This window comes from Sinohyriopsis cumingii, chromosome 6, assembly GCF_028554795.1.
Source record: "Sinohyriopsis cumingii isolate HCF-2022 chromosome 6, ASM2855479v2, whole genome shotgun sequence".
NCBI lineage: Eukaryota > Metazoa > Mollusca > Bivalvia > Unionida > Unionidae > Sinohyriopsis > Sinohyriopsis cumingii.
Window position 1 is genome coordinate 97,156,508 of NC_142966.1, and position 22,320 is coordinate 97,178,827.

At 36.9% G+C, this 22,320-nt stretch overlaps 1 protein-coding gene across 5 annotated transcripts in view; it reads left to right on the forward strand.

The window, feature by feature from the left end:
* Positions 1-212: 212 nt before the first annotated feature.
* The window catches only part of LOC149797503 (uncharacterized), a 28,710-nt gene continuing 6,602 nt past the window's right edge, over positions 213-22,320 (forward strand). Inside the window, exons 1-2 of one of the 5 annotated variants that reach the window (XR_016421837.1) lie at positions 3,500-3,649; positions 13,310-13,437. The gene's annotated coding sequence lies outside the window, so the exon portion shown is untranslated. The other 4 variants (XR_016421838.1, XR_016421835.1, XR_016421836.1 and 1 more) reach the window with 4 other exon arrangements.

Genomic DNA, 22,320 nt, shown 5'->3' on the forward strand with positions numbered 1-22,320 from the left:
ATCGCAGTCGTACTCGTACTATATACAGGAAGAAAGCTATCGTGTGATGTGCAATAGTCATGTAATGCACTCAATGATTGTTTATCATTTACTATAAACTAATGTGGGCTGTACATTAACGATAAGAAAAAGGGTAAACATGTTTACCTGTCTCTAATCGTGACATAACTGGAATGTATTAGTACATGTAAGTAGCAAGAAAACGTGTGCAAACAAATACATTTTCTCAGCTTCAGGTCTGTTGAGTACTTGAAGACAGTGGATTGCTATATAAAATCCGGTAAAGACAGGAAAAAAATATTTATATATAAAGGTGGTAACATCTGGAATACATTGAGGCCATTGAGGGAAATAACCGCATGATGATTACATTGGATTACATATGCAACTTTATCTACAGCCGATGATAGCTCATTCAGTCTAGGGTATCGAGTGTGTTCCAAATTTAGTGAGTAACATGGGAAAATTTCTGCTAGTTGTATTCAAGATTTTTACCGTTCTTTGCATTACAGGCTTGATGTTCTTTGCTTACTTCGCTTATTTATATATTTACAGAAACAGATCCATTACCTACTCAAAGGTCTTTGTGTTAAATGTACAAGTTGCACACACAAAACAAATTAGCACTTCGTCAACGTTATGGCCGCATAAAACACCTTATTATAGTAAACTTGACAATTTTACTTCTTTGAAATTGTCAGGAACAACAAACGTAAATTATTCTAAACGTTCAGCAGTGAAAGCGCATAAAAACGTTTCCACACGTGGCAATCCACAATATGATTGGATACGAACTGAGGAAAATTTTAGAGATGAAAGAGAGAGTCGGGCGAAGAGCAAGGGAAAAACCAATTCAAAAAGATATTCTAAAGTTGAAATAATTGACATTAATGAACACGAAGGTCTTGTGGAGAACGCGGACATTGCCGATTTCAAGGATATTCCTATATGGCAGAAAAAAAGAAATAGAAAGACAAAATACTATCTGTCAGAGATTCTGATGGTAAGAATATACGAAACTGACAAAGCTAAGTGGACAATTAAAGAGTTAAAGCAATGGTTGCACTACGTGTTTTGGGCTGGAGTAGAACACGTGTATCTTTGTGATCACTATGTCCAAGAAAGTGAGAGACTAAAGACGCGTCTAGAGCGATACATACAACATGGTATGTTGACATATATAGATTGGCCATGGAATGCCAGTAGCAACAATAGAGACATCATGATCCACCAAGTCAACTGCTACAATAGCGTGTTGCGGACCTACGGAGGTAATTCCGTCTGGCAGATGACAATCGACATGGACGAATACCCGTATTATCTACACTCAGCTGAGGAAGGCTTTTTAAGGAAGTATCTTGACCTTTTCTCTCTTGACAAGAAGAAGAAAGACGTGTGTCAAATCCTGATGCCCAATTTCCTCATGCTTGGTCAAGGAGACAGAACCAGAAATATTACCCTGGAGAGAATCAACAGAATTACGAGAGAACCAGCAAATGATCTCACGAAGCCTCTGTACCGCACGGACTGTATTCGCAAGCTGGAAATACATAGTCATGTCGTGTTTAAAGGAAAAACGGAGATGGCAAATAGCTCGGAACTAAAGATGTTACATTTCTGGGGTGCTAGACTGCAAGATTGGGGCCCAGATACACCGCAAATTCTCGGGAGAACTTCGGTATTTAACGAGGCCAGAAATCAGTTTTCAAAGGTCTTGAGGCAGTCTCTGCTCTCATTCAAAGAGTATGATGCCTTCAGCAATTCCACAGGACCGTAAATACAACATTCAATCAAAAATTCATTTTCGTCCGTATTCTTTTTGTTCTCATTCTCTTAGAAGAAGTCTGTTTCACGTAGTATCAGAACTTCCTTGTGTGATTATGCGCTTGTGTGTGAGTGAGTGAATGCTCCAAAACCACTTAGGACACAAACCTAATACCTTGAGATCTAATTAGAATTTATATTGTAGCATGCAACCCGGTCTAGATAGTAAAATGGACTCCCTTATACTGATCTAACGTCTAGATTTTCTCAGATTTTTCTATCCTCCCTGTGTCTTGTCCTGACAGTGGCACATTGCAATCTTTTCCAAGATCACAAGGTCATTAACCTTACATCTAAAGGCTATAAAAACATCAGTCTAAACAATACGCACCAGCCAGCCTCTGTCCTTATCAGATCGTTTCTCCATTTTATGGCGCCATTAGACAAACACTCTGACCTAGTGTGATCTCTATCACTTAACAGGCTAGCTTTGGGAACTATTTACAAAGTCAGTAAAGACACCTTGCTACAGTTTTGTACAACTACGGGACAGTCTCATGCATGCAAATCCATACGTAGGGGAGGGGAAGGGATCCAGAAGAACAGAAGAATGATAATCCCAATGGTTATATAGTCATGTATCAGTGGAACCTTGAATAACATTGCCAACTTTAAAAAAAAAAAAAACAAAAAAAAAAAAAACAAAAAAAAAAAAAACAATCGTATCATGTGGATTCCAAGATCCATATGACCGTACCAATTTAGTCATTCTTAAGCTATATTATTCTTTGGTTCTTGCTCTCTTTAATAGTACCTGTGTTAAATACGGTTACATTTCTTTGCGTCATAAATAGTACTATATATATATTGTCACCCTTTGAAATGTACAGTGCTACGTTTGGGGAGCTGATTGTTTTGGTTTTCTATCAAAAATGTTTTGCCTTGGTGACAAGAAAGGAAGGAGCAACTATTCTATTAATTTATCCTTTTATAATAAAAGAGTCTACACTTCATACCACATTTCTCGAAGAATTTGGAAACTATATTTTTTATTATTTGTGATGTAGAGTTCCGGCAGATAATACATTTTTAAAATTTCATTTAGGTCTTGGACATTTAGCTTAGTCTTTCAACTTGCAGTGTACGTGTAATATTTAGTAGTAAAACTGACAGTTTTGTTCATCCGATTTTTAGTATGCGTTACCAAGAATGATTGTTTGCTGATATTTGTTCAATGGATATAAAGCGTTAATATAAACACCTGACAACAGTAACACCATCAATAATAATAATAATAATAATTGGCTACAAGTTGATGATGACAATAGTGTTCTTCTTTTGCTCTTTTTATTCTTCTATTTGAGATACGCGGTTTGGTGAATGTACACTCTAAATTCACACACATGCTAACAAAAGTACTTGAATTTTATATAATGTATCGCAGTCGTACTCGTACTATCTACATGAAGATAGATAACGTGTGATGTGCAATAGCCATGTAATGCACACAATGATTGTTTATCATTTACTATAAACTAATGTGGGCTGTACATTAACGACAAGAAATGGGGTAAACATGTATACCTGTCTCTAATCGTGACATAAGTGGAATGTATTAGTACATGTAAATAGCAAGAAAACGTGTGCAGACAAATACATTTTCTCAGCTTCAGGTCTGATGAGTACTTGAAGACAGTGGATTGCTATATAAAATCCGGTAAAGACAGGAAAAAAATATTTATATGTAAAGGTGGTAACATCTGGAATACATTGAGGCCATTGAGGGAAATAACCGCATGATGATTACATTGGATTACATATGCAACTTTATCTACAGCCGATGATAGCTCATTCAGTCTAGGGTATCGAGTGTGTTCCAAATTTAGTGAGTAACATGGGAAAGTATTTGCCACGTGTATTCAAGACTTTTACCGTTCTTTGCATTACAGGCTTGATGTTCTTTGCTTACTTCACTTATATATATATATATATATATATATATATATATATATATATATATATATATATATATATATACAGAAACAGATCCATCACCTACTCAAAGGTCTTTGTGTTAAATGTACAAGTTTCACACACAAAACAAATTAACACTTCGTCAACGTTATGGCCACATACATAACCTTATTATTGTACACTTGACAATTTTACTTCTTTGAAATTGTCAGGAACATCAAACGTAAATTATTCAAAACGTTCAGCAGTGAAAGCGCATAAAAACATTTCCACACGTGGCAATCCACAACATGATTGGATACGAATTGAGGAAAATGTTAGTGATGAAAGAGAGAGAGAGAGAGAGAGAGAGAGTCGGGCGAAGAGCAAGGGAAAAACCAATTCAAAAAGATATTCTCAAATTGAAATAATCAATATAGTTTACTTAGGAAAATAACTAAAAATGAAATTTCATACAATGTACACAATAATAGGTTCAACATAGAACGAATAAAATCATGCAAACTGTAATTTTGGTATGAAATCTGTCTAACATAAGGCATTCTAAACTGTAAAGAAATTGTCAAACTGCTATGAACTTATATTGGCTACCAACTGCAATTCAATAATTATGTAAAATTCTTTATAAGAAAGTTTCAAGACAACTCTGTGTACTTGTCTTAAAATGATTTGGTCAAAATTTAACAAAACTTGACTAACAATTTTACACTCGTTCATCCATTTCAGTTTTAAATTTGTCAATTAGCCTGTCACTTCTGCAGAGATAAGAACAATTTAAAGCTTCAAATAATACAAGAACATGCTCTGAGATTTGTATATATGATTAACACTTATGTAATGCAAAATGTAAACGCTGAAAATGTGTAGACTTAAGTCAATGGCTGTAGAGACCAGTCAGATTCGGAATGGGATTACAACTCCAGTTTTTGAATGACCTGCTGTACGTGTTTTAAACATAATACATACAGCTTTAAATATTCAAATTTTTTTGATCTCCCAAAAATTAGAACTTCAGCAGTTGCCAAAAAATGTGTTTGATATGCAGCTGCCATATTGTGTAGTGAGCTTCCAAGTCATTTTTTGAGTATCAAACTTCAATTTATTTTAAAACCTCAATTTTATCCTAGAATGGTAAAAAAATAAATGTAATATCTACCGGTAATGACCACCACCCTTCCTCTGCATCCATGATGGTGGCAGCTGTTATCTATGTGAACATTTGTCTTATTGTTTTGACCTATGTACCATCAAGTGCCTTACTGTTCATTTCCTTTTTTTCTTCTTTTTTCTTCTGTTTTTAGGCCTTTTTTAAATTTCAGTGTGTTACTAATACTGATGTGCATCATTTTAATTTCGTTAGCTGGACATTAAATTCCTTATGTCTTTACTTTTATTGCTTAGTTAACATCATAAGATGCACATTGTAACCCATACTTTGTTCTATATACATGTAATCTGTTGTGTTTTGTGATTATATATTATTCTACTTATGTTTGCAAGTCTTGCTTGTCATGTTTATTGTTTTATTCATTGTCAGTAAAAAAAAACTCTGAAGTACTTATGTTTAATTGCTGTTTCGATTATTCTATAGTTATTCTTTCTTTCTCATTATCCTTTTATACCTTAAACTCCTTACTTTCAGTTCATCCAAAATATGAATAGAAATATCCATTTAGATCAAGTAGGTAAATCATTTACACAAATTATTTGCCTGTAAGACACCATTAATTTGTAAGCCACACTTATTTATATGACCTTTATGTATAAGTAATTGTGATAAAATGGATTATTTAACAAGTCAATTTCTTTTAGTAGATTAAAAAAGTGGCATAAAGTCTTGTTTTGGGTGATGAACGTGTTCCCACAGGCAGAACTGAGGGCCTAAGCGCCGTTAGAAAGAAAGTAGGAGGCTATGAACGGCATTTATGGTGAAGTCCGTGGGATGGCCGGATAGAAGGAATCAGATCACAATTAATAGTTCCGGATCAGTATCCACGAGAGTAGTTCTAGTCTATTTTTAGAAAATTGATTCCTCTCTCATTTGGTGGTGATATAAGAGTTAGATTTATGCATTTTTGGTAGGGATTTAAAGGCAATTGTTTATCCTTGAGAATATGAGCTTATGGTGTGATTGTCCATGTATATTTCGGTGACAGTGCACAGTGAGTGATAAGACCTCGTTGGTGATCCGGAAATGAAATCTGTGTTCTGTTTACATGCTGCTCTGTTTACAGTTTAACGTCTCAATAAAGTGCAGGTAAACCTTTGACAAGAACTTCACCATGAAGTCATCTTTGAAGGTATTTTAGATTAAGATATGATTTGTATTGATTGTCACACAGTGGAAAGGTCAGTTCTGAGAAACAAATGTAGAGAATATGTAATAAAATTAATTGTGTTCCGTGTCCTAGAAGGCGGAATAAAATCGATAAAAATTATTTAGTTCTTGCATAGAATTCACATGCCAGAAAGAGAAGTGAATTATGATAGATAGATCAAATTTTCAAGAGATACCTAAAAATGTAGTACCATTAGCTTCTTCATTTTCATTGTAAGCAAGGAAACCTTTTGCTCACATATGTACAAAAAACATATTATCTTAATCTATTTAAAACACATTTCTCTCAAAACGCAAAACAACGAAGTTTTCAAGCTCGTGAAATGTTAAACCTCGCAGCCATATTAAACGATGTATATTTGAAGCGACGGTTAACATATATGTTGGTGAACTTGGAATAGAAAGTTTGATAAAAAAAACGTGTTAGCTTTACATATGTTTGATAAGTTATTGCATTTGCTGTTGCCTAGACATAAAGCAATCTTTAATTCATTATCATAGCAAAACTCTGACACTGGAATAAGAGAAAATCTACTTTGTTTGGACCTGAACAAAAACCAACATAGCTTGCCTTTGTTTCGAATTTAGACGAATGGAAATCTTCATTTATGGATACTAGCCTCGTGTACGTTTAAAAGGAAATAAACCTGACCAATATATCGCGAGTGCAGCCTTGAGAATACTTGATAACTCCGTGTATATGCATCGTTTACAGCTCTGTTCAAATATCGTTTGATTTAAAAAAAACAAACGTACTGATATTACTTTCCGATTGCGCTCAGAGCAATCGTGCACGCAATATTTACATTCGGGGCCAAGTCGTAAAAAACGAAGGTTAACTTTTCTTATCTTCATTCTTAACATTTAAAATTGCAAAACTTTACTTCATAATTGTATAATTACCACAAAGTTAATAATTTCTCATTTCGTATTGAACCATCAGTGGTTTATTGTCAATTGTTATATGTCACAATGTAATTAACAAGTACGTATACAGCACCTTCTTATGGAACTTAATGCTTATATTCATTTAACAAATTATGAAAATCACTCTTACAAATCCCAACACACACGTGCGCGCGCATTCACAAACCCAAACACTCCCCATACCTGATAACGATTTTTACCTTATCTATATTGATTTTCATACCTGAATTTCGACAAAATTCGTGTAAAATCCCTTTTTTTGTTCTGCTGTAATATCACTATTTCAGCGAAAGTTGTCGATATACCATATATCAAATATATTCTTTATGTTCTTATTTATAAAGATACAGTAAGGGCATGTAACTCCTATATCTCAAACAAGATCATTAATGAATAAGGAGAACAGAATGGAATTTGGTACACAACCTTGTCTCGAACCAACTTGACAGGAAAAAGTAATCCGTGAAACCTTTAGGAGTTTTAGCAAATCATTTCAATATGAGCATACATTGATAATATTTTGCATATATCCTAAATTCTTTTTGTTAATAATAAAACTAAAGTCTTGTATGAATATGGCATCAATATGTTTTTCTAAAAAAAATCAACAAATAAACAATAAAATCAACCTCCCTTTAAAAAAAATATATCATGTTCAACTGATTATTGAATCAATATATTTATATATATCTGGTGCGCAATATCTATTGTAAAAGCTTACTTGCGACTCACGAATAATATTATTATCGTGTGCTTAATTTAATGGTCAATAATTTTCGTAATATGTTCACAAAATGCCCCATTTAACTAAATATTGCTGTAATGTATGGGTTCTTGAACGAAACCTTTTTAATGTACTGGGCAAAATTTTGTGTTTAACTCCACTCTAACACAACCACCAAGTCGTCAGGTCTACTTGATTTCCCGGAAGCAATGCTTTTAAAATTATGTACAATTTCTTCTATAGTAATTGGTTCATTGAAAATTTGACAGTTATTGTAATTCATTTGAAATGTGCTTTCTGCTTCATCGTTTTAAGTTACTTTGACATTTCCAGCAAGCAAATTTCTAAAATAATCAAGCCACTGTGACCCAGCAATAAGAGACGTGTTTCTCTTTATGTTATCGCATGCTCAAATATTTTTCCTAAATATAGCAGCATTATTTCATAACTACGCAAGTGTTTCACGTTGCTTTTGAAATTATATATGTTTCTTCTACCTAGTCATGGTGTTATGCATGTGTTTACATGCTTATAGATATTCAGATCCATTGCATGATTACGGACACATAGTTCTCAACTTTATCATTTTTTTTACCGTGTTTAAAATAATATAACGTGGCCCAGAGTGGCCGAGTGGTCTAAAGCGCTCACCGTTTCGGATCAATGCCATCTCACCTCTGTCTGTGTGAGGTCGAGTCTCGTGATTCAGTAGTTTTTCCCGGGAATTTCCAGAGTTCTTCCTACACCAATTATACTGGACGCCATGTATAGCCTATCTTGTGCTGAAAAATGGCTTTAAACCCTACAACAACAACATACTATAACTCGTCATCCCATCAACGGTTTCCTTCCCTTTTCTACCAATGCTTTTGACGCAATTTCCATACCCTAAGCAACAGTACTTTACAGAAATTATGACAAATCACACATTGCTATTTTGTAATACGAAACATTGATGTGGCTTTAACAAGATAATAACACATTCGTCAAAGTTCTCACAATTTGTTGATACATACATACATACATACATACATACATACATACATATAAATTAATTTGGGACAGACTTTCGATCTTCTCTTTTGCTCAGATTCTGCGAGATGTTTTTCAGTATTCATACCATATTAAGTCGATCCAAAATGAAAATAAATGATTTGTGTAGTCCTGCTAATGTAGAAAGAATACAATATTTTCATTAAATAATTATTTGGTATTTTCATAAACATTAACTCAACACTTTTAGTCTTTTGTTTGTGTGTGTATAATAACACCCAATGGTCTATTATTATCTATAAAAATTTTGATCGTGTTTGCATGCCCACTTACATTTCCTTGGGATTGATAAATTGAGAGAGTACACTATTTGCATTGACTAATCATACAATTAAGACATCAAAGTAATCAAATAACCTCGACTGCTTTTTATCCAGGAAATATATTTAGTGTTCTTCAATTGGCACATCGAAATGCAAAAGACCCATTTTTATGTGTATATCAGAAATATTTCAGTTGGAGAAATAATCTCATCTCATATCTGTCTCTACGCCCAACAACAGGAGAAAAGAGCAATACCCCAAGTCACAGTTAGTCCGGGAGATGTTATCTATATACAGACTGAGACGGCAATACAAAATCTTTAAATCACACATTTTAGGCCTTGCAGATTGAAACACGTCATAACAACTAGCAGTAATTAATATAGCTTTGGCATGAGCTGAATTTCCTCTCCGTATATATACTTATATTCCTTGGTACACAAATAAGTGAACACTTTAGTGTTCGTAACTTAATGTATTACTCTCTGCGTTTCCTCGGAGGATAAATTGGTGAAATACTTGGTTTCACTGTAAGACAACAAATAGTTTTAAATTAAAGTAATAACTTCGTACATTTGTTCAATGGATATAATGCGTTAATATAAACACCCGACAACAGTAACACCATCAATAATAATAATAATAATATTGATAATAATAATTGGCTACAAGTTGATGATGACAATATTGTTCTTTTTGTTCGTATTATTCTTATATTTGAGGTACGCGGTTTGGTGAATGTACACTCTAAATTCACGCACATAGTAACAAAAGTACTTGAATTTTATTTAATGTATCGCAGTCGTACTCGTACTATACACAGGATGATAGCTAATGTGTGATGTGCAATATTCGTCTAATGCACACAATGATAGTTTATCATTTACTATAAACTAATGTGGCCTGTACATTAACGATAAGAAATGGGGTAAACATGTATACCTGTCTCTAATCGTGACATAACTGGAATGTATTAGTACATGTAAGCAGCAAGAAACTTTCTGCAGACAAATACATTTTCTCAGCTTCAGGTCTGATGAGTACTTGAAGACAGTGGATTGCTTTATAAAATCCGGTAAACACAGGAAAAATGATTTATGTATAAACGAGGTAACATTGGAATACATTGAGGCCATTGAGGGAAATAACCGCATGATGATTACATTGGATTACATATCAAACTTTATCTACAGGTGATGGTAGCTCCTTCAGTCTAGGGTATCGAGTGTGTTCCAAATTTAGTGAGTAATATGGGAAAGTATTTGCCACGTGTATTCAAGATTTTTACCGTTCTTTGCATTACAGGCTTGATGTTCTTTGCTTACTTCACTTATATATATATTTACAGAAACAGATCCATCTCCTACTCAAAGGTCTTTGTGTTAAATGTACAAGCTTCACACACAAATCAAATTAGCACTTCGTCAACGTTACGGACACATACATTACGTTATTACAGTACATTTGACAATTTTACTTCTTTGAAACTACCAGGAACATCAAACGTAAATTATTCTAAAAGTTCAGCAGGGAAAGCACATAAAAACGTTTCCACACGTGGCAATGCACAATATGATCGGATACGAATTGAGGAAAATTTTAGAGATGAAAGAGAGAGTCCGGTGGAGAGCAATAGAAAAACCAATGCAAACAAATATTTTCAAATTGAAATAATTAATATTAATGAACATGAAGGTCTCGTGGAGAACGCGGACATTGCCAATTTCAAGGATATTCCTATATGGCAGAAAAAAAGAAATAGAAAGAAAAAATACTACCTGTCAGAGATTCTGATGGTAAGAATATACGAAACTGACAAAGCTAAGTGGACAATTAAAGAGTTAAAGCAATGGTTGCACTACGTGTTTTGGGCTGGAGTGGAACACGTGTATCTTTGTGATCACTATGTCCAAGAAAGTGAGAGACTAAAGACGCATCTAGAGCGATACATACAACATGGTATGTTGACATACATAGATTGGCCATGGAATGCCAGTCGCAACAATAGAAACATCATGATCCACCAAGTCAACTGCTACAATATCGTGCTGCAGACCTACGGAGGTAATTCCATCTGGCAGATGACAATCGACATGGACGAATACCCGTATTATCTACACTCAGCTGAGGAAGGCTTTTTAAGGAAGTATCTTGACCTCTTCTCTCTTGACAAGAAGAAGAAAGACGTGTGTCAAATCCTGATGCCCAATTTCCTCATGCTTGGTCAAGGAGACAGAACCAGAAATATTACCCTGGAGAGAATCAACAGAATTACGAGAGAACCAGCAAATGATCTCACAAAGCCTCTGTACCGCACGGACTGTATTCGCAAGCTGGACATACATAGGCATGTCGTGTTTAAAGGAAAAACGGAGATGGCAAATAGCTCGGAACTAAAGATGTTACATTTCTGGGGTGCTAGACTGCAAGATTGGGGCCCAGATACACCGCAAATTCTCGGGAGAACTGCGGTATTTAACGATGCCAGAAATCAGTTTTCAAAGGTCTTGAGGCAGTCTCTTCTGTCATTCAAAGAGTATGATGCCTTCAGCAATTCCACAGGACCGTAAATGCAACATTTAATCATAAATACCTTTTCGTCCGTATTCTTTTTGTTCTCATTCTTCTAGAAGAAGTCTGTTTTACGTAGTATCAGACCTCCCTTGTGTGATTATGTGCTTGTGTGTGAGTGAATGAATGCTCGAAAACCGCTTAGGACACAAACCTAATACCTTGAGATCTAATTAGAATTTATATTGTAGCATGCAACCCGGTCTAGATAGTAAAATGGACTCTCCTATACTGATCTAACGCATAGATTTTCTGATATTCTTCTATCCTCCCTATAACGTTTCCTGACAGTGACATATTGCAATCTTTTCCAAGATCACAAGGTCATTAACCTTACATCTAAAGCAAATAAAAATAGAAGTCTAAATAATAATCACCAGCCAGCCTCTGTCCTTATCAGATCGTTTCCCCATGTGATGGCGCCATCAGAAAAACACACTGACCTAGCGTGATCACTATCATTTAACAGGCTAGCTTTGGGAACTATTTACAAAGTCAGTAAAGACACCTTGCTACAGTTTTGTACAACTACGGGACAGTCCCAGGCATTCAAAACCATACGTAGGGGAGGGGAAGGGATCCAGATGAACAGAAGAATGATAATCCCAATAGTTACATAATCATGTATTAGTGGAACCCTGAATAACATTGCTAACCTTAAGAATTTTTTTTTAAAAACCGTATCATGTGGGTTCCAAAATCCATATTACATTACCAATTTAGTCATTCTTAAGCTATATTATTCTTTGGTCTTTGCTCTCTTTAATAGTACCTGTATTAAACACGGTTTCATTTGTTAGCGTCATAAATAGTACTGTATTTATTTTTTCACCGCTTGAAATGTACAGCGCTACGTTTGGGGGGCTAATTGCTTTGGTTTTCTATCGAAAATGCTTTGCCTTGGTGACAATAATGGAAAGAGCAACTGTTCTAGTAATTTATCCTATTATAGTGAAAGAGTATACACTTCATACCACATTTCACGAAGAATTTGGAAACTATATTATTTTTATTTGTGATGTAGAGTTCCGACAGATAATACATTTTTAAAATTTCATTTGGGTCTTGGACATTTAGCTTAGTTTTTGAACTTGCAGTGTACGTGTAATATTTAGTAGTAAAACTCACACAGTTTTGTGCATCCGATTTTTGGTATGCGTTACCAAGAATGATTGTTTGCTGAGGTGAGAATTTAATATGTAATCCAGTGCCTTGCATTACGTATTCAGAATGGATTGCATAATCTTGTTAATTACATTTCCAGAACAAATCTTGAATGGTTTCATCGTCTTTACAAAAACTACATAGATTATATGGATTATGCTTATCTTGTTTAAACAACCTATTACATCTTTTTAAACACCCCAAATCTTTATTAACACGCCTTGCCACGAAACAAATCTTCGTTTTATTTCGATTGTATTAGATTACTATTATTATTAATATTATTATTATTAGTAGTAGTAGTTGTATTAGTAGTAGTAGTTGTAGTAGTAGTAGAAGTAGTAGTAGTTTACATATATTCACAACCTTTGTACTTTTTAATAATACCATATTGGTCTGTATACACATATGATGTATCTGATTTGGAACGAACTTCATATTATGTCTTAGATCTGATAATATTTTAAAACTATAACAAAGACCCATGACACAAATTGATTTGTCTTTTTAATATTACATTTTGTCTTTAAGTTTTCAAATGTGCTGAAGTCAACACCATCAAAGATGTCGCATATAAACTCCACTCCTTTTTTATACAAAGATGTAAAACAACACGCTGTCTTATCTTCAACTTGAATAGTTTCATTTTCCCCAAGTAGGTAAGTTTAACAGTTCTTCATCTTTGACTTTAATACCCATAATAAATACATCTTTCCAAAAAGGATTTGTTGTATCACTTCTTAATTTTTTTCACATACTGAAACTGAAAATCAGCAGTATGTTTAATTTCGCCCTAAAGTTTGGTATTTATTTGATTATAGCAATAAGTTTATTTGTTTATTTTTCTAATCCAGGAGCCATTGAGGGCTTGAGTGAAGCTTTTTGAATTGACCATATTTAGCTCACTATTCTCACTGTCTTGTACAATTATATCTCTGTTTATACTGTCATATTTACCTTGCCAAATAAATTTAGAAGAAAAATGATTTAAATATTGCAAAATTTTACAACATTATCTGGTGGGTTCGAACATTTCAACAAGAAATGATTAAGTTTGGACGGAGCAAGCACTTTTCATACTGTTTTTCTTTCAATAGCGGTCAAAATTCATTTAGATCATTGAGTAAATAGTGATTGTAGCCTGGAAATGTAGTTTTGATAATTAATATACATCAATTCATCTAGGTTCACCAAACGCTATATACCAAAAGACTAAACTGAGGTTCCCTTCCACCATCACCTGACCAAATTAATTTCTTGTGAGTGCGATAGTATACATGTTTATTAATTGGTTTACTTCCTGTCCGTATTAATTTGGTTTCATCATGATTTAATTTGAAGCCCGCTGATGCTGATATAAAACATTCTAATTGATTAAAAATGGATTTTAAAAAAATGGATTACAAAGAGTTATGTGAACTGTCAAGGATCAGTTTTGTATCATCTGCTATCTGTGTTACTTGATGCTCCTTTTTACTAACTATTATAGCTATAATATCTCTATCACCTCTTATCAGAACTTGTCAAAACCTGGCGAAACCTTCAAAACAATATATATATATATATATATATATATATATATATATATATATATATATATATATATATATATATATATATATATATATATATATATATATATATATACGTGTGTGTGTGTGTGTGTGTGTGTGTGGTTTCTTTTTTATAATCATTATTTTATTATATATAATAACAATAATAATAATAATAATAATAACATGGCTTTTGAAGTATTGGTATAAAGCTGTTTGATATTGGCATATCAAATTGTGATTTGCCCGTAGTATAAATATGCATATAATAATAATGATAATAATAATAATAATAATAATAATAATAATAATAATAATAATGATAATAATGACTTTGTACAGCGCCTAATCTTTAGAAGCTCTATGTGCTTTGCAACATTGTTGTTGGCATCCGTTAGTCTCGAGAGACGATGGAACTGCGCCCATGAGAGATGTCCTGGTTGGTGGTTGTGCAGGGTCTACTGTGGCTAAGTAGTCCAATGCGGGAGTGGCAGTCCCTGCTACACTTGCTGCACTGGAAGGTTGTGTCAGGTGTTGGTTGGAGTTGCTTTTTCCTCTGCGATCATCTTTCATCAGCCAGCAAGCGTTGCTTGTCCTCTCCGGATTTCAGACCAGTGATCAGAGCATGTCGCCAGCTTGATCTGTCTAGAGCGAGCTCTTCCCAGGTGTTGACATCGATATCAAGGCTTTCATGTCATGCTTACAGACATCCTTGAAGCGGAGATGTGGCCGTCCGATCAACCTTTTGCCAGAGGCGATTTCTGAATAAAGAATGGCTTTGGGGATCCGTCCGTCAACCATCCGACATACATGGCCCAGCCATCTGATCGGCGTTGGCGGAGGAGTGTGATCATACTGGGAATCTTGGCACGCTCGAGCACCTCATTGTTTGTTACTCGATCGCTCCAGGTGATCCCGAGTATGCGTCGGAGGCATCGCATGTGAAAGGCGCTCAGTCTTTCCTCTTGTGAGGCGTACAGAGTCCAGGTTTCACTGGCATGCATGAGAGTGCTTAGCACGCATGCACGGTACACGGTGATCTTAGTGTTCATGGTCAGCATGCTGTTGTTCCACACTCTCTGCGATAACCTGGAGAGAGTTGTTGATGCCTTTCCGATCCGCGTGTTGAGCTCAGCATCGAGCGAGAGGTTGTTGGTGATGGTAGAGCCGGTGTACGAGAACTGAATCACCACCTCAAGTTCGTAGTTGTTGATGATGATGCTTGGGGGTCCGCGTCCTGAACCATCACGTTTGTTTTCTTTAGGCTTATGGTTAACCCAAACTCATCGCATGCTTTAGCAACGCGGGCCATCAGGCGCTGAAGCACAGCTTCTGTATGGGTGGCTAGAGCAGCATCGTCTGCGAAGAGCATGTCCCTGATGGTTACTTCACGCACTTTGCTCTTTGCCTTCAGTTGTGCCAGGTTGAAGTCTGCCGTCTGATCGTGTCTGCAGGTAAATCCCTTGTGTGGACGTCCCAAAGGCGTGCTTTAACAGGACTGCGAAGAAGATGCCGAAGAGCGTGGGGGCAAGGACACAGCCCTGTTTAACTCCACTGCGGATGTCAAAGGGGTCGGATGTTGAGCCATCGTACTGCACTGTGCCTTTCACGTCATCGTCGAAGGACTGGATCATGCTTAGCAGCTTTGGAGGGCAACCAATTTTCGCCAGAATTGTGAAGAGTCCGTCTCTGCTGACCAGATCAAATGCATTGGTGAGGTCTATAAAGGCCAGGAAGAGGGGTCTGTGTTGTTCTCTGCATTTTTCCTGCAGTTGCCTAACAGACAAGATCATGTCAATTGTGGACCTCTCTGCGTGGAACCCACACTGCGACTCTGGGTAAACTCTGTCAGCAAGCATCTGCAGTCTGTTCAGGATTACGCGTACGAAAACTTTGCCCACGATGCTGAGAAGTGATATGCCCCTGTAGTTGTTGCAGTCGCTTCTGTCGCCCTTGTTCTTGTACAGGGTTATGATGTTAGCATCTCTCATGTCCTGAAGCACTGCACCCTCTTCCTAGCACTGTCAGAGGAGGTCGTGCAGGTGCGTGAGCAGCACGCTACATCCACACTTGATGAGTTCTACTGTGATGCCATCCTTCCCTGGGGTTTTACCTAGGGACAGTTTCTCTAAGGCCTTCTTTAGTTCGTCTACAGTAGGTTTCTCATCCAGTTCGGCCATGAGAGGGAGGTTTTCAATGGCGTTGAGGGCATCATTGGTCATGTGGTTCTCTTTGGAGTACAGTTCGGAGTAGTATTCCACCCAACGCTCCATCTGCTTGCCCTTGTGTGGTCAGTGGTGCTGTCAGTTTTTTCGTGGGACCCATTGCTTTCTTTATGCCATCGTACATGCCTCTGATGTTTCCAAAATCTGCTGCTGACTGGATACTCTGACAGAGCTGAAGCTATTCATTGGCATACTGCCGTGCTAATCTCTGCACTTTGCTTCTGGTAGACCTGTATGCCTGTAGTGTCTTCTGACAGGGGGGTCGCTTGTATTGCAGGTGAGCACTGCGACGCTCTTCTATGGCTGGCGTGAGTGTCGCAGAGTTAGCCTCAAACCAGTCATTGTTCTTTGATTGCTTCTTACCAAAGATCCGTGTGGCTGTGCTGTATACAGTCTCTCTGATGTAATCACATCTTTCTTTGGCACTGCAGTTAGGGGGTTCTGAGTCAAACGTCTTGGAAAGAGCATAGGTGAATTCCTCAGCCTTGTCTGGATATGATGTCTTGCTCACATCAATGCATGGTTGACCCTCTTGCCTAGAGCGGTGGATCTTCTTTGACTGAAGCTTCATTTTGCAACACACCAGCGAGTGGTCGGTGTCGCAGTCAGCACTGTGGAAGGTACGGGTAAGAAGCATACCCTTCATGGCTGACCGTCTTCTAATGATCAAGTCCAGCTGATGCCAGTGTTTAGACCGGGGCATGCCTCCAAGACACTTTGTGCTGTGGCTTTGTCTGAAAGAATAAATTGGTGATGCTGAGTTCGTAGTACGAGCACATCTCTAGAAGGCGCTGCCCATTCTCATTCATCTTCCCAACGCCAACCTTGCCAAGACAGGAGGGCCAAGAGTCATGCTCGGCACCCACCCTAGCATTGAAATCGCCCATTAAAATCAAGTTCTCCTCCTTGGGAATTTTGTTGATGAGCGAGTTTAAGTCATCATAAAACTCATCCTTGGTATCTGTGGACGATTTTAGTGTGGGAGCGTAAACGCTGATCAGGTTGACAGGCCCGTTTGAGGTGTGGAGGCGGAGGGATAGCAGTCTTCCATTTCCTTGTTGGCAGGGTTCTATCATCCCCAGCAGAGTGTTCCTGACAGCGAATCCAACACCAAACTCTCTGGCTTCATCTGCACTCTTTCCTTGCCAGAAGAATGTGTAGTTCTTTTCTCTGAGGGACCCATAATCTGGTAGTCGTGTCTCCTGTAGTGAGGCGATGTCAACCTGGAGCTTTGCAAGTTCGTCATTGATGACTGAAGTCTTACGAACATCGCTGATTGTCTGGAGATCATCTGAAAGCCCAGTCAGCATGGTCCGGACATTCCAGGTACCTAGCTTGAGGATTGAAGTCTTCTTTTTTATTTTTATTTTATTATTTCTTGGTGCAGTACATGCAGTCCGCTTGTCAGGTACTCGCATACCTTAAGCCTTACGTACCCAGCAAGGCAGGCGAACTGTGGCGGGACGGCACCTTATTGGCTGGGGGCTGCCCAGTTTGAGGCGGGTAACATTAGACAACACCTATAAGATAAAAAAACATATATAATGATATGATATGATTACAAAAACTAACACCAGGAAATTAGAAAACATAAAGAAAGGAACAACAAAACAATCTGAGAATATTTAAGGTAGAAAACATTATTAGGTCTTTAAGTTTGTTCTTGCAGTCGAAATAAGTGAGTTTATAGACCAATCTTGAATGGGATCACTGTTTCCTTGTGTCTAAGTTCAGTGGGCAGTTCATTCCAAGTTGTTGGGCCCTGGTATGCAAAAGAACGCTGTCCATATAACTTTGTTTTCATAGTGGGAATAATGAGTATATTATTATCAGAAGAGGAGTGTAAGTATCTTGCTGGTGTGTAAGCATGGGTGAGGTCGGATAGGTATGCTGGACTCGAGTCTGACAGTGAAACGTAGCACAGAGAACAAATTTTGTGTTTGATTATGGATCGAATGGATAGCCAGTGTAGGGTACAGAGCAGCGTGGAGGTGTGCTCTGATCGTGGTACTCTAAGTATGATCCGAGCAGCTGTGGTTTGAACTTTTTGAAGATTCTGTAGCAGGTTTTGAGATGAACCAGATATAATTGAGTTACAATAGTCCAGTTTTGAAATTACTAATGAACACACAAGAGTTTTAGTGGCATCAACTGAAAGATATTTGCGAATTGAGCTGATGCATCTCAGCTCAAGATATGCAGCTTTGCATATGTTCATGATATGTTGGTGCAATGTGAGAGTACTGTCCAGAGTAACACCTAGGTTTTGTACTGATTGTGTGAATTTAATGTTGGTGTTGCTGATATTTATTGTTTGAGGTAAAGGATGTGAATGAGAAAGTATTTGTGTTGTGATCAGAATGGCCTCAGTTTTGTCATCATTCATCTGCAGCTTGTTACATGTCGTTCATGATTTCACATCAGAAATGCACCTCTCTACACCTTGGATGGTAGCATCAACTTCAGTTGGGTGGCTAGATTTGTATATTTGGGTGTCATCAGCGTACAATTGGTGAGACACTGGATGATGATCTATGACACTTGAGAGCGACTCAGTGTACAGAATGAAGAGAACAGGTGCAAGAACAGACCCCTGTGGAACACAACAACATAGATCAACTGGGCTGAAGTGTATTCCATTTGCAGATACAATTTGTGTCCTGTTGACCAAGTAGGATTTGAACCACAGTAAGGCTGTATCATGAATGCCAAATACATGCTGGAGACGGTGAAATAATATATCATGGTCTATTGTGTCAAATGCTGCAGACAAATCAAGGAGGGTGAGGACTGTAATCTTTCCTCTATCCAACGCAGAAAGAATGTCATTAACTACTTTTAAAAGAGTAGTTTCAGTACTGTGGCAAGGGCAATATGCAGTTTGCACATTGCTAAAAAGATCGAATTCACCTGAGATCCAGGCTGGGACAGAACAACCTTTTCTAAGATTTTTTATATGAATGGGGTATTAGAAACTGGGCGGTAGTTCTTTAAATCGTTATGGTCTAGCGTTGGTTTCTTCAGCAGAGGCTTTACAATGGCAGTTTTGAAAAATGATGTGAATTCCCCGGATGAGAGAGAGGTATTAATAACATCAGTTAGTGAATGTTTGTACTTTGTGACGGAAGAAATTTGCAAACATGTCCGGAAGGTCGACTGGTGAGAAGGTATTTGGAAGTGGTGTACATTTGTTTCTTGACATTAGCTTGTTAGTAATCTCGAAAAGCTCTTTGCAGTTGGAACTTTCCATGATCTTAGTAGTGTAGTGGGCTGACTTTGCTGCATGGACTATATTTGTGACATTCTTCTTAGCGGCTTCATAGATTTGCTTATGAATAGTGAGTCTGGTGGAAAGCCAAAACTTCTTAGCTTTATGGCGGTCTCTTTTAGCAGTGCGATGCTGGTCCCTGACACTGCTATACCATGTATAACACTTTTTAATTGCTACTCTGACTTGGTAGCTGTGGCATGTTTGTCGAGCAATGAACGCAGGAAGTTATCGAGTTGTTCTGCTGTAGGAGGTAAGCAAATTGTTAGGTTTGCTTGGATGTAATGCATTAGTTTGGTTCTGTTTATCATACGGATGTTTCTCTTAGTAGCAGATAAAGGTGGAGGGTTAGGGACTGATACGTCAAGATGGCATAAAATGCAGAGGTGATCTGATGCCATGTGATACCAGGGAGGACCGTAGAATGTTATCATCAGGTCTATGAAGAATCCAGTCTAAAATGTTATCATGTTTATTTGCGGCTTGATTAACTGCCTGTTTGAGGTTGAAAACATTAATGGAATCTAGGAGTTTTGATGTGTTTGGGTTTCCAGGACAGCAAAGTGAAAGAATAATTAGGTTCCATACTCCAGGAATTCGGAAACTGCTCCTAAAAGAGAGATTCGATCAGCTTGTTTATTCTACTAGGAGGAGGGCGGTATAGGCAGAAGAAATGGACTGACCTTTTCTCCAGTGTGAGTGTGGTTTGGACTAGTTCAAACGATGTGTGGTCGAAATTAAATGTTGTGGTGTGGTTAAGACGTTTAATCATGGAGTTCTTTGTGATGAAAACAATTCCACCTCCGCGAGAGTTACGAGGGAAGGACTTGATGGTGTAACCAATGGGTGTTAGATCTGCACACGTGGCCTCATCGCCTGATGTTTTTAGCCATGTTTCTGTCAGGATAAAGACGCCAATATTCTGGTCGTTGATAAAATTAACTATTTATGTGCGCTTTTCCCTTTCCTGTGGTCCTACTGATTGGCCGTTGAATAATGCAGTACGCAGATGTATCTCTTGGATAGTTGACACAAAGGTTGACGAATTAATATGGAGATGAATTAGGTTATCTAAATTAACGGTCGAATTTTTCAATTGTTGAATCGGATAGGGCATAAGGAAGATAACTGGAATTCTTCTTCCTGTTGTACGCCGGCCGGCTTTGAAACAACGTTTCTTTTAATCATGGTTTCAATATGCATAAAACTGTAGTTTCAAGGGTAGACACTTCCCTCTGAACTATCTCTATCTGTAATGATTTTCCACCTATTAATTAGTCATAAAATAAGAAAATAATGAGAAAAAATAATTTCTGTTTAAGCAGGTTTGCACAATTTCATTAAAGTCTCCAACTGCTTTCCACTTCATCCCTCTCTCACTACATAAGAGACAAAATTACATGGAAATATTTGAAGTATGAGAGAAAAAAGTATATGAACTGGATGAAAACCTTGAACCAAGTAACCCAGACACTTTCTACTTCTATGTGTACACTCTCCTTGGAATCTTTTTCAGTGTTACAAATTATACATATAGCCCATGCAGACATACAGGCAGAATAATAACTTCTTTGGCATACACATGCAGTAATATATTTCATTCTTTTATTTTGGTTTTGTATTTTAACCGATCATAAGGTACTAATACCGATATTATTTAAATATAAACATTTCTGAAGTCAGTCCCCATCCACCCTAGACCCTTCTCAGTTAGTTCCTGGTTAGCCAGCATGTCCGTTTTACATCAGTGCATCCAGTTCTATCTCCCATTTTGACAAGCGACTGGTTAAACTCTGTGAAAAAGGAGTATAGCAGAGTGTTGCTCATGGCATGCAGCTGTGTCACTGGAATTATGATTAGCAAAACTGGCAGACAAACTGACCAACAGCAAGATAGAAAATGACTGACTGATTTATTGATTGATTTTGGTTTTTTGGCGCACCAGCACTGTAATGCCATTTATCACCATATAAAAGGTTAGAGAGAGAGACAGAGAGGATACAAATCAATTTAATTCTAATTTTATTGTTTTTAGCAGTGGCTTTTTATACATAATAATGGTCTAGATCAAATTTAATAAAAATTTTTTAAAAGTTTAGATTATTTCTTGTTGGTTTGTCATATTAGTTGAACTATTCCCTACTTATTTTGATATTTCATCCATGATCAAATGGTCATGCTTTCACTAGCCGTGCAATGTTGATAGTGCTCTAGTTCTTCACTCAAATCATCTTTCATATTTAAATCCTAAACATCTTTTATTTATTTCATCAATATGAATGAAGAAAGACTAAACAAGAAGCAAAATAACAATTTCCAACGGTATTATAAATAGCTACCATTGATGCAGATCAACAATGTTAGTGGACACACTGGGAACGGATGTGAAGAGTTCACTACCTCCATCAATACAGTTTCTTGAAGTCAGTCTTAAACTCTGTTTAAACAAACGTATGTGCATTTGTATGTGGTATAAATAAAATATACTATGTATCT